Source organism: Ambystoma mexicanum, chromosome 9 (genome assembly GCF_040938575.1).
Source record: "Ambystoma mexicanum isolate Mex_15411 chromosome 9, UKY_AmexF1_1, whole genome shotgun sequence".
Lineage (NCBI taxonomy): Eukaryota > Metazoa > Chordata > Amphibia > Caudata > Ambystomatidae > Ambystoma > Ambystoma mexicanum.
In genome coordinates this window covers 1,360,436,913-1,360,449,318 of record NC_090931.1, presented here as the reverse complement: position 1 = coordinate 1,360,449,318, position 12,406 = coordinate 1,360,436,913, and positions in this window count along the sequence as shown.

The window sequence follows — 12,406 nt, the reverse complement described above, 5'->3', positions numbered from 1 at the left end:
GGTGCTGGACTGCCCCTGGGCAGGACAAAGACTGATATGCAAATGGATATTTCCCATCTGTGAAAGGCACAGTGAGTAAAAGCAGTGGCTGCGAACTCTCAAGTGGTTAATAACCACTGAACAGGTTATCATGTCTGTTCTTGCGAGAGAGGGGCGCCCGCTACCTTTGTAAAACTATTTTTTAAGGAACCTGGGATTGGTAACCCTAGGTCTCCTGGGGGCAACCAGACGTGGTCTCCCTCTCACTGTGCTTAGAGAGGCATCAGCTTCACCTCACTGATGATCCCCAACAAGGGTGAAACACGTGTATGGGGTTGCTGGTGGTACTCTCGTTCAGATTGGAATTGCCATTGTATTTCGGTGCTGGACTGCCCCTGGGCAGGACAAAGACTGATATGCAAATGGATATTTCCCATCTGTGAAAGGCACAGTGAGTAAAAGCAGTGGCTGCGAACTCTCAAGTGGTTAATAACCACTGAACAGGTTATCATGTCTGTTCTTGCGAGAGAGGGGCGCCCGCTACCTTTGTAAAACTGTCTCCAAAGTAGCACAGAGAGGTAGCAAGTCCAACCACTTCATTCCACGTACTCCATGCCAGTGTACTTCCACATGTGGGAATCCAAGATCTACAGCTACTCCACAGCTTTCTGCATGCACCTTCAACAAATGTATCCACGAATCTCCTAAAATCCAAACAATCTGTTTTCTGAAACACACAGATATAGCTATCTTTTGTTCTCTCAGCAAAAAGAGTATCTGAGAAAATCTCTCCTGGCACAACACACCCACCAAACTTTCCTGACCAATCCCTTTCAGTGCTTATTCTCATTTGCATGACTTCTGAACCCAAAAATCCCCAGATGTAACTCCCGATGTCCGCGAACTACCGCCATGTCCGCGGACATATCGTAACATGAACAGCCCTTCTACCATTTCCACTACACTCTCTCTGCCATTCCCTCATTGGATGTACCTCAAAAATCACATGACCATGCACCAATCACATTCAAGACCTCTACATCTAACTGCATCATCATAGATCAGCACTGCAAATGTACTCTGAATCTCTCTGAGTACAAGTGTCATATCATTGGCAAGCACCATCTACCAGAAACACTGTACAAGTCTTCAAGATTTCTACTTGCAGCTCCATGCATATCCATATGCATGAACACAAACTTCAGGTATGCATATTTTCTGTATAGTAGATGAACACATTTTCAAACATACTTTTGCCTTGTAAAATCTGTAAAATGAATTTACTGTACTTTTTTCAATTTGCTAAAATCAACTATCACTTATAAACCTTTATACTATTTACTTTCTTTATACACACATACTCAAATCATGTTAAACTAACATTTTTTAAATGAAATATATAGAGTACATATATTCAAACAAAATTGCATGCAAACACAATCTATGTTTAAACCTTTATAAAAATACTTATACAATTTCATATTTTTTGTTTTTATTTATTTATTTACTTAATTACTTTAAATTAGACATTACATTGAGGCGCTATTACCTAGAACAGTTTACTTACAGAAATAGTGGTATTCACTAATATATTATAAATTTCACAAGACATAGTAAAGATATTTTTTTTTTGCTACAGTTAGTCATTCAATACAATTTGTTCATTAAGAACATATCATATGTACTGAACTGATGCAATGTATCTTATGTAAATAAATTAGTTTAATGGTTTTACAGAAGGCACTGAGGATTTCAATTAAAAAAATCAATATCTAAATTAAAAACAGTGCTATATACAAACAAAGTTACTCATTTGAAGCTTTTACAATTGCAGTGAAGACCAGTTTCCTGAAAAGAAGCAGCCGCATTCGAAGAAGAAAGAAAAATTACGAAGTTACCTGTTAATTTTAAAAAAAAGTAAGTAAAATATCACCATAATATTTGTATTATTAATCAAATATACTATAACATTAATACGAGCTTTTTTGGTTTCTAAAAATAGAGATTTTGTACCATTTTGTCCAAAAATGTCCATGTCTTAAACAGCGATTTACAGCCAGAATGGCCCAGAAATTTCTATGTTTGGACACACAAATTACCCAACTGAACCACTCAAATTTTCATATTATAGAACAAACAACTGTTTTAATTGTATACATTACATTTACTATTTGTACTTTTCCACACCACTAGCTTACTTTTTTTTTGTCATCTGAACCCCAGTTTAGTAACACATAAATTCAAGAATACCTATCCCTACTAGTTTTAGTTCCCAATGCACAATCACACACCATTACATACATCTTTATCATCTTACTCAAACACTCATGCACACAGCACACATACATTCCAGAACACCCCAACCCATATCTTCTTTATTTTTTTCAACAGACCCTAAAGAATGCCTACCAAAAGTCAAGTCCGTAGAAAGCAACGCAAAAGTAGAGCAAATGAAAATAAGGTGTCCAACATAAGCATCCATCTCTAGCAGAATTTATAAAAAAAGTAGAAACAAAACAGCTAATACAATCATTTAGTGAAACACAAGAAGTTTCAAGTACAACAACTTCGCTTCCTCTATCAAAATGTAAAACAAACCAAAAAACAATTAACAGAAAATCAGCTATCAGTACAGATAAAACTACTTCTTCAAATTTTAATATAGTCCAAAGTAAGCATACCAAGAAAAGTATTTTAGCCAAAATATACCGTCACAAAGTCCTTCAAAATCTTATAAAAACAGGAGAGAAATCAGGTTCAAAGCTTAAAACCTATCGTAGGAAATGAATCTTAGAAGCATTGATGGACAGTGCAATTCTTCTCAAAAGAAATTTATTTATTTTACTGTTAAACAAAATGAAACCACTAACAAAACTAATAACTAAATTACAAAAAAGACTTCTCAATAAGCAAAATGTCAACAGAAAGAACTTCTTAAGTATCTGCGGAGGTGAATGGAATCACACTACGAGCACAGAACCATATTCTAATGAAGAAGCGTACAAACAAAAGCAAACAAATACAATTGCCATAAATAGCAGTGGTCGAGGTTATGAAAAAGTGAATAATACCATAATGGAACAAGAAGTACTCCTTACAAAAATATGCCCTGAAAACTTAGAATTACCCCTCCATTCTACTGAATCAGAACGTCTAGTGTACAAATGGCCATGCACGTCAATGTGTAACATTCCCAAACAATGTTTCAAATCTTTACGCCAATTCCTCAATAAATATGTAAAAAGCAAAGACAAAATCAAAATTAAATTACTGCAAAATATAGATACCTGTCCAGTGCGCAAGTACACAGGACTACAAGGAAATTCATTGGCCTGCATTACAGGACCTACTTGTAAAACCACTTTCCATGATATCAAAAGGATATCAACACATCATTCAACTATAAGAAATCTAGTCTATAAACTGTACTATGCTAAAAGTCCTGCTTTAGCACTAGCAAAGTTAAATAACATCCTTCTACATGGTACAGAAAAAGACCTACTTGAAGAAATTCACTATATCCAGAAAAAATATTTTGGAAGTGAAAGCCATTTACAGAATGAAATAGCTTTAAACCAATTAAGCAACAATTCTACACATGGCAACCTTTTGCTAAACACATACAAAAAAGAAATACTAAAATGTAAAAGTACATCAGCTGAAGTACCAAACCATGTATGTGTATGTTGCCGTAGAATTTTTTATAAAAGTAACACAAAAACTGTGGACCTATCATACAAAATAGAAGACAATGAAGATTCTAAATGGTTTGAATTAGCTCTCTACCTTGTAGCAGAAAACAAATATGGAATAACTGAGCCCTTAATACTTTGCAGTTATTGCACTACAAAATTTGACAACAACCAAACTCCTTCACGTTCTATCACAAATAATTTGGAATTATACCCAGTACCAAAACCTCTACAACAACTTAATTTATATGAGAGCATCATAATTCAAACAGTACACCCATTTCAAGCAATAATACGCCTTCAACCAAAAACAGCAAAATTACCTCCCTCTGAATTGGTAAAAGGCATTCGTGGAAAAGTAGTTTATTTACCATTAAATCTAAAAGAAAATGTGCATACTCTAGGAGTGCAACGTCCAATGCACCAATCTTTAATTATATTAGTAAATGGAGTACCTACAAAAGACAAAAAAATATGGCAACAGCTGGTAGATTTATATAAAGTTAGACAAGCCTTCCAATATCTCAAAGAGAATAATGAATATTACAAAGAAATTAATATTGAAGAAAACTTGAAAGATACAACTGAAATAATTCAAGAAACACAAGAAGCCGGTCAATTTGAGCTACTAGATCCTGCTACAATATCAAATACTTTAGACCATTATACAATTCATCCTTTGCACTGTAATGACACCGTACAAGATGTACTGGAAACTTACCAAATGCGTCAAACAAAAGGATCGCCAATCAGTATATGGGAAAAAAGTATAGAAGCACATGCTTTTCCTCTACTCTTTCCTACTGGCAAAGGAGGGAGGTATGATGATAGACCTATTCAAATATCAGCTTCAGAATACCGCTCATTACGGATGTATTCTGAAGATCCCAGATTTAGACAAAATGTGGAATACATATTCCACCTACTCTTTGAAAGTGAACTAGCAACTTTATGTTACGGAGTTGCACACATATTAAAATCAGGATCACACTTTCAAAATATGACAGCTACACAATTATTAGAGAAAGTGCAACAAAAGGATGAGGTTTTACAATCAAATATTACAAATCTATTAGCAAATATGCATGGTACTAAAGAGTACTGGTTTCGACGTCATGGAGATGTAAGTTGTATGATCAGAAACCTTGTCCCACCCACTTGGTTTGTTACATTAAGTTGTGCAGAATATGCATGGGAAGATTTACATGATTTCCTACGCATATCAAATAAAAACAAAACAAACATAGATATTCTAACACCTGGAGAACTTTGTTCTTTGGATCCTGTTAATGTTTCGAGATATTTTCACCATCGCTTCATTGCTATGCTACATTTTATTTGTAATAAAACTGTTCCTCCCCTTGGAGAAGTGCAACACTTCTTTTGGAGAAAAGAATACCAAGCCAGAGGAGCACCACATATCCACATGCTTTTATGGATTAAAGCTGCTCCTAAATTTGGTCAAGACAGTGATGCCACTGTTTTACAGTTTATTGAAAAATATGTCACTTGTGAAATTCCATCAGAAGCCACAAATAGTGATCTTCATGCACAAATTTTACAATTTCAAAGAGACAAATGTGGAAAATATTGTCGTCGCAAATACAAAAACAAAGGCAAATACTACACCAAATGCCGATTTGGTTTCCCTAGACCAGTTACAAATACAGGTCAAGTAAACAACCTCATGTCTTCAGTTAGACATAGTGTTAAAGGTAAGTCACCTAAAAATACATATTACATAAAAAGAAAAGAAGAAGAGAAATATATCAATGATTATAGTGCAATCATTGCCCACTTATGGAATGCAAACATAGATGTGCAGTACATTGCAGACAATTCTACTGCAGTTGCACGATATGTCCCAGCATACTTAACTAAAGCAGAAAATACAGAGCTCCAAGACCTCTGGAATGACCTGTCATCAGATAAAACAGTATCTCAGAAATTATACAGCTTGGGCATAAAAATGCTCACCCATAGAGAATGTGGATCTTCTGAAGCAGCTGATCATTTAACTGGTACTTCATTGTATGGTAAATCTGAAAATATAGTATGGCTAAGTCTTGGTCCAGCTAAATCTAGAAAAAAAGTTCTAAAATCATATGAAGATATAGAAACAATAGCCAAACATGATCCCAACAGCCAAGACATTTTAAAAAACAATTTATTGGACACATACTACCCACACAGAAGTAATACTTTGGAAAACATGTGTCTATACCAAATAGCCCAAAACTACACATACAAAAATAATATGAAACCTGATGAAAAAAAAAAGGTAAATATAGAGTGACAGACTGTGAAGGCAGCTTAGTTAAACTCACTAAACCAAATTTAATTAATCATATCAAATTGTCATTGAAGACTCCTCAACATAAAGAAGTATATTACATGTCCCTGCTACAACTCTTCAAACCATGGAGAAAAGAAGAACAATTACTAGATAACTATGACTCATATGAGGATGCTTTCAAAGCAAATGAAAGCACTATAACTGATGTAAACTTTACACAGTACAAAACAATGTTGCACAATGAACAGCAACATGAAGAAGAACTCCAAGCTCAAATAGATAAGGATACTCCTGACAGTAGTCAACCTTCTGTAACAGGAAGCCAAGAACCACTGGGAGAACCACTAATAACAAATGAGGCAGACTTAGCTATGATAGAAGTAGAAAACACAATGTGTCAGTATGAAGATAAGGACGACTTAACTATACTACAATCAAAACTAAACAATGAGCAAAGTAGCATTTTTCAAGAAGTAACAAAACAAATTGCACATGGTGTAAAACATGAAAATAAAGAATGTTCCTGCCATAATTATAAACCTATACTACTGTACGTCAGTAGTGAAGCTGGTTCTGGCAAAACATTCCTAATCAGAATCATTAGTAAGTTCCTTCAACAATTGACAAACAACAAACTGTCAGCTGTTGTCACTGCCCCCACAGGTTTAGCTTCCTACAACATAGGTGGTGTTACATTACACCGATTACTACTATTACCAGTAGAACACCAGAACAAATTAGACTATTACAAACTTTCTGCAGAATCTGCAATGGAATTACACAGAGTATTGAAACAAATGAAAATGCTACTAATAGATGAAGTGAGCATGGTCTCCAACCTGATGTTAGCTTTGATTCACCTCAGATTACAATAAGTACTCAAAACAGACTATGAAGAGCTCTTTGCAGGAAAACACATTATTGTTTTTGGAGATCTGCTTCAATTAACACCAGTAAAAGGTGAACCTATTTTTAAAACATTAGGGCACAAACTCTGCCGTAAAACTGTTGGCAGCATTGGAGATGTCAACCTTTGGCAACATTTCCAATACAGAGAATTAACAGAAAACATGCGCCAATCTGCAGATCTAACTTATGCCAACATTTTAAAAAGTTTGAGAGTTGGTATACTTTCTAAAGAAGCAGAAGCAACATTGAAAACCCGGCACATTAATGCACTTTATGGCGATAATGCATGTGCTACAGATGTTATGGAACAATTAGCCCACAAAAATGTCAATTGTATGGCCTTAATGCCAACTCTTGCAAGCTGTCTCAAATTCAATGAAATAATGTTAAGTAAAGAAATGCAACCAATAATGGAAATTAGCGCCACAGACAAACTAGATGTACATGGTATGACACTACCCATGTGTGACCAAGCCACAACAAGACTAAATCATTTAGAAAAATCAATCTCAAACACAGCAGGCTTAGAAAAGATGTTACAATTATCCTTAAATTGCAGAGTAATGCTTAAACGTAACCTTGACGTGGACCAAGGACTAGTTAATGGAGCACTGGGTACAGTTGTTGGCTTTCACACATACCCACGTGACAACAAAATTCAGTTTGTCAATATACTCTTTGACAAACTTTCAGAAGTAAAACGGATACGACGCTCCACAGCTAGATTCCTTCTCTTCAAAAATATGTATGTACGCAGAGAACAATTTTCTCTAACTCTTGCATACGCAGTCACGATTCATAATTCACAAGGTCTTACCCTAGACAAAGCAATGATAGATATTGGTAACACAGTCTTTAAAGAAGGCATGATCTACGTAGCACTATCACGCTTACGTACACTTGACGGTCTATTTCTAATCAACTTTGATGCAAGTAAAGTAAACGCTGATATTCCTTGCATTTTAGAATATAATAGACTTCGCTCACTATACACTCCTCATCTAAACACATATTCTGTTCCACAAAAACTAAAACGTTGTAAAAGAAAACTAAATCAAACAGAAATGCAACAGGACGTCACTGCAAATCCTCCAAAGAGAGTAAAAGAAACTAATACTTCATCAAGTACCACAAACAAAAAAGAATCAATTAGAGAAAGTAAACCAGGTACTTCTTTAAAGAAGGAAGACAAACTCCAAAAAAAGCAGTTAGATACAGAACTACCTGGACCATTTAAATTCTCAAATATAGTTGGTGTAAGTTGCTATGCAAATGTAGCAATTAATATTCTATTTCAATTACCACCAATTGTTGACAACATTTACTTACACAGTACAGACCCTTTGTGTTTGCAAATGTTAGTACTTCACAGAAATGCAGCAAACAATCCTGACAACACATATAGTGTTTTTGGAATAAGACGACAATTGGACTACTGTGCTGGAATGGTGAAATTCACTATAAACTCACAGGAAGATCCACAAGAATTTCTAATGTACTTACTACAAGTACTGGAAAACAAAAACATACCTATAAATGAAATCTTCCAGATTTCATACATGTGGAAACATACATGCACTCTGTGCAACAATGTGACACAAGAAGAAATTCCCAATGAACGCTTCATATATATATATCAATACCAAATTGTGAATCCATTCCATTTCAGCAACTTGTACAAAATGCAAACCATGGTAGATTATGCTCTACCTGCAATTCAGATAATCGCTCCACATTAGTAATACAAACACATAGTAAACACGTAATACTAATGCTTCTACGTTACAATGCAGATGGTACCAAAAACAATTGCAAGCTGACTGGATTCACACATAGTCAAATATCACTTGGTAAGAAAACCTTCACAACAATAGGTATAATTTACCACGCAGGAGCCACAACCAATTCAGGGCACTACACGGCATATATAAAAAAGAAATGTGGATGGTTTGAATGTAATGATAGTACCATTACTCTAAAGCAGAGATTACCAGCAAATCTTACAAACGCTTATTTGATGTTCTTAAAACCAAAATTTGATAAATAAACTGTATTTAAACCTTTAAGTAAATTTGTGTTAAAAAAATATAAATTGTTAGAATACTCCAAAAGCTATCTAACTGCTCAAAGATTCAACAACAACTAATCAGATAAATGAATACCACTAAATTAGACCAAAAAATACACAGTTAGAATACGCCAATTGGTATCTAACTGTCCCAAAATTATAAATTTGTGTTAAAATAATATAAACTGATAGAATACTCCAAAAGCTATCTAACAGCTCAAAGATTCTACAACAACTAATCAGATAAATGAATACCACTAAATTAGGCCAAAAAATACACAGTTAGAATACGCCAATTGGTATCTAACTGTCCCAAAATTTAACAATATCCAAATAGATAAATCAAAACCACTAAAATATATTAAAAAAATAGACAGTTAGAATACGCCAATTGGTATCTAACTGCTCCAAAATTTTATAATATCAAAACAAATGAAGAATCTGTTACTGCTCCAAAAAAAATAAAGCATTAGCCAGAAACAAAAAGTGAACATTGAAAACAAACAAACAAATAAACTGTAGCATAACAGAAAAAGGTTTTTTTTTTAATCCAACATGGATTTTTTTTTTCTCCCACAGACCCAATGATTTTAGCAACAAATACAGAAACTGAGCAAATTGCACAGTACTCTGATTTGTACTCTACTAAATATGAGGGTCGAAAAAAAATAAAAGTATATTGCTTATACAATGTAATAAGTCATTACAAAATACTTATACTAACATGCTATTTTCTTTTATCACAGAAATGAAGAAGAAAAACATGGACTCCCATTACTAGACCAAACAGTAAGTATACAATAATAAGGACAACCATAGCAGCATATCACATCCATAGTATCTAATACCTTTGTTCCTTATACATTTGTTTTTCACCCAAAGTTATAAGCAAATATGAATGTGATATGCTGCGGTGGTTGTTGCCAGGGCATAGAGTCTTGGGTGCATGGCCAAATGGCCATGCACCCAAGACTCTATGCCCTGGCAACAACCACCGCAGCATATCACATCCATAGAGTCAAACATTTCAACTATGATCTATGGGAAACTTTTAATGTCCGCGAACAATGTGAGTGTTCTTAGAACACTTTGAACTTGCCAGCGAACAATACGGACATCGTTTTCAGGACACCCCTACGAACATTTCAGAACAACGCGATAGTTCTTAGAACACTTTCAACTTAACAACAAACAATACGGACAGCGTCCTAAGGACACCCCCTACGAACATTCCAGGACACCAGGAGTGTTCTCAAAAACGTCTTCAGAACACCCCCATTTTGTTTATTTGCGAACATTTCAGGACACCGAGGGTGTTCTTAGAACACATTCAACTTGACAAAGAACAATACGGACAGCGCCCTCAGGACACCCCCTACGAACATTTCAGGACACCGGGAGTGTTCTCAAAAACGTCTTCAGAACACCCCCATTTTGTTTATTTGCGAACATTTCAGGACACCGCGGGTGTCCTTAGAACACATTCAACTTGACAGAGAACAATACGGACAGCGTCCTCAGGACACCCCCTACGAACACTCCCCGGACACTGCGAGTGTTCTTAGAACAGTTTCACTTTGCTTGCGAACAAAACAGACACATATTGAGTCCTTAGAACACCCCCCAGTCAGTTTATTTAAAACATTTCAGAACACCCGTGATGTCCGCATACAAATCGAACACAAAAAGAACGTCTAACACATAAAAAACTCAACTTTCATCCTATCTCATACACTCCCACCCTCCCCAAACACTCCTACACACCAACACACTCTACAAAATACACATTTTGAACAAAGTTTCACAGCGCTGTCCGCGGACGTCCACGAATCCAAGATGGCGGGCGCTACCAAAAAATCTGACGCGCTTCACGCTCCACGCCGTCCAATCAGCAAACACATTGCATGTCCGCGAACATCACGCAAGATGATTGGCCAATCAGGACACTGTCCGCGGAGCGAACAGGGAAGTGTGTCCGCGAACCGAACACAGATATCACTAATTTTTTTTTACCTACTTTTTGGTCATTTTAAAAAAAACTACTGGATGGATTTTCACCAAATTTGCAAAAGCACGCTTTCGGGACAAAGCCGCTGCTCCTGGTCCATATTTGGTGGAAATCCGTCCAGCGGTTTGGGCTGTAGGCGCAAGCAAATTTTTTTTCCCATTCAGTCTATGGGAAAAAAAAAGTTTTGGGACCCCCGCCTTTAACTTTGCCCCCCCTGGACGAATCCTCACCAAACTTTGCAGAGTGACCCAAATACTTTTTTTGCAAAGTTTGGCGAGGATCCGTCCAGGGAGAGCGAAGTTATAAGCCACCCAAAAAGTGCTCTTCCTATGGAAACAGCAACTTAACCATAACTACATGGCCACTACCGTGGCCATGTAATACATATATATATTACATGGCCACGGTAGTGGCCATGTAGTTATGGTTAAGTTGCTGTTTCCATAGGAAGAGCACTTTTTGGGCGGCTTATAACTTCGCTCTCCCTGGACGAATCCTCACCAAACTTTTTTTTTAAATGACCAAAAAGTAGGTAAAAAAGAATTAGTGATATCTGTGTTCGGTCCGCGGACGGACTTCCCTGTTCGCTCCGTGGACAGGACGGTGATTGGGCCAGCAGCTTGCGTGATGTCCGCGGACATCTGACGTGCTCTCTCATTGGATGCGGTGAAAGCGTGCAGTGCGTCTGGCTTCAGAGACGCCTGCCATCTTTCTTTCCTGCATGAGAGGCTTTGTCAGGTCAGCAGGAGCGTCTCTGTCTCTTGTTCCTCCCACCCCCGCTCATGCCCATATCTGCCCCACCCCCCGCTCATGCCCCGTGTGTCCTTTCTGTCCCCCCCACCCCCGCTCATGCCCCATGTGTCCTTCCTGTCCCCCCAACCCCTGCTCATGATCCGTGTGTCCCCTGTCACGGTGGCCAGCGGAGGGCCAAGGAGCGGGATCTGCCGCACAAACTCATGTCCGTGCGGCATGTCCGTGTTTTTCTTTGTCCCCCCCACCCCCGCTCATGCCCCGTGTGTCTCTATCCCTCCTGCCCACCCCCCGCTCATGCCCCGTGTGTGTCTCTCCCTCCCCCCACCCCTGCTCATGCCCCGTGTGTGTCTCTTCCTCCCGCCCACCCCCCGCTCATGCCCTGTGTGTGTCTCTCCCTCCCGCCCACCCCCCGCTCATGCCCCGTGTGTCTATCCCTCCAACCCCACCCCCGCTCATGCCCCGTGTGTCTCTCTCCCTCCCCCCACCCCCGTTCATGCCCCGTGTGTCTCTCTCCCTCCCCTCCACCCCCGCTCATGCCCTTTGTTGGTGGCCAGCGGAGGGCAGAGGAGCGGGATCTGGCGCACAAACTCATGTCCGTGCGGCATGTCTGTGTTTTTCTTTGTCCCCCCCACCCCCGCTCATGCCCCGTGTGTCTCTATCCCTCCTGCCCACCCCCTGCTCATGCCCCGTGTGTGTCTCGT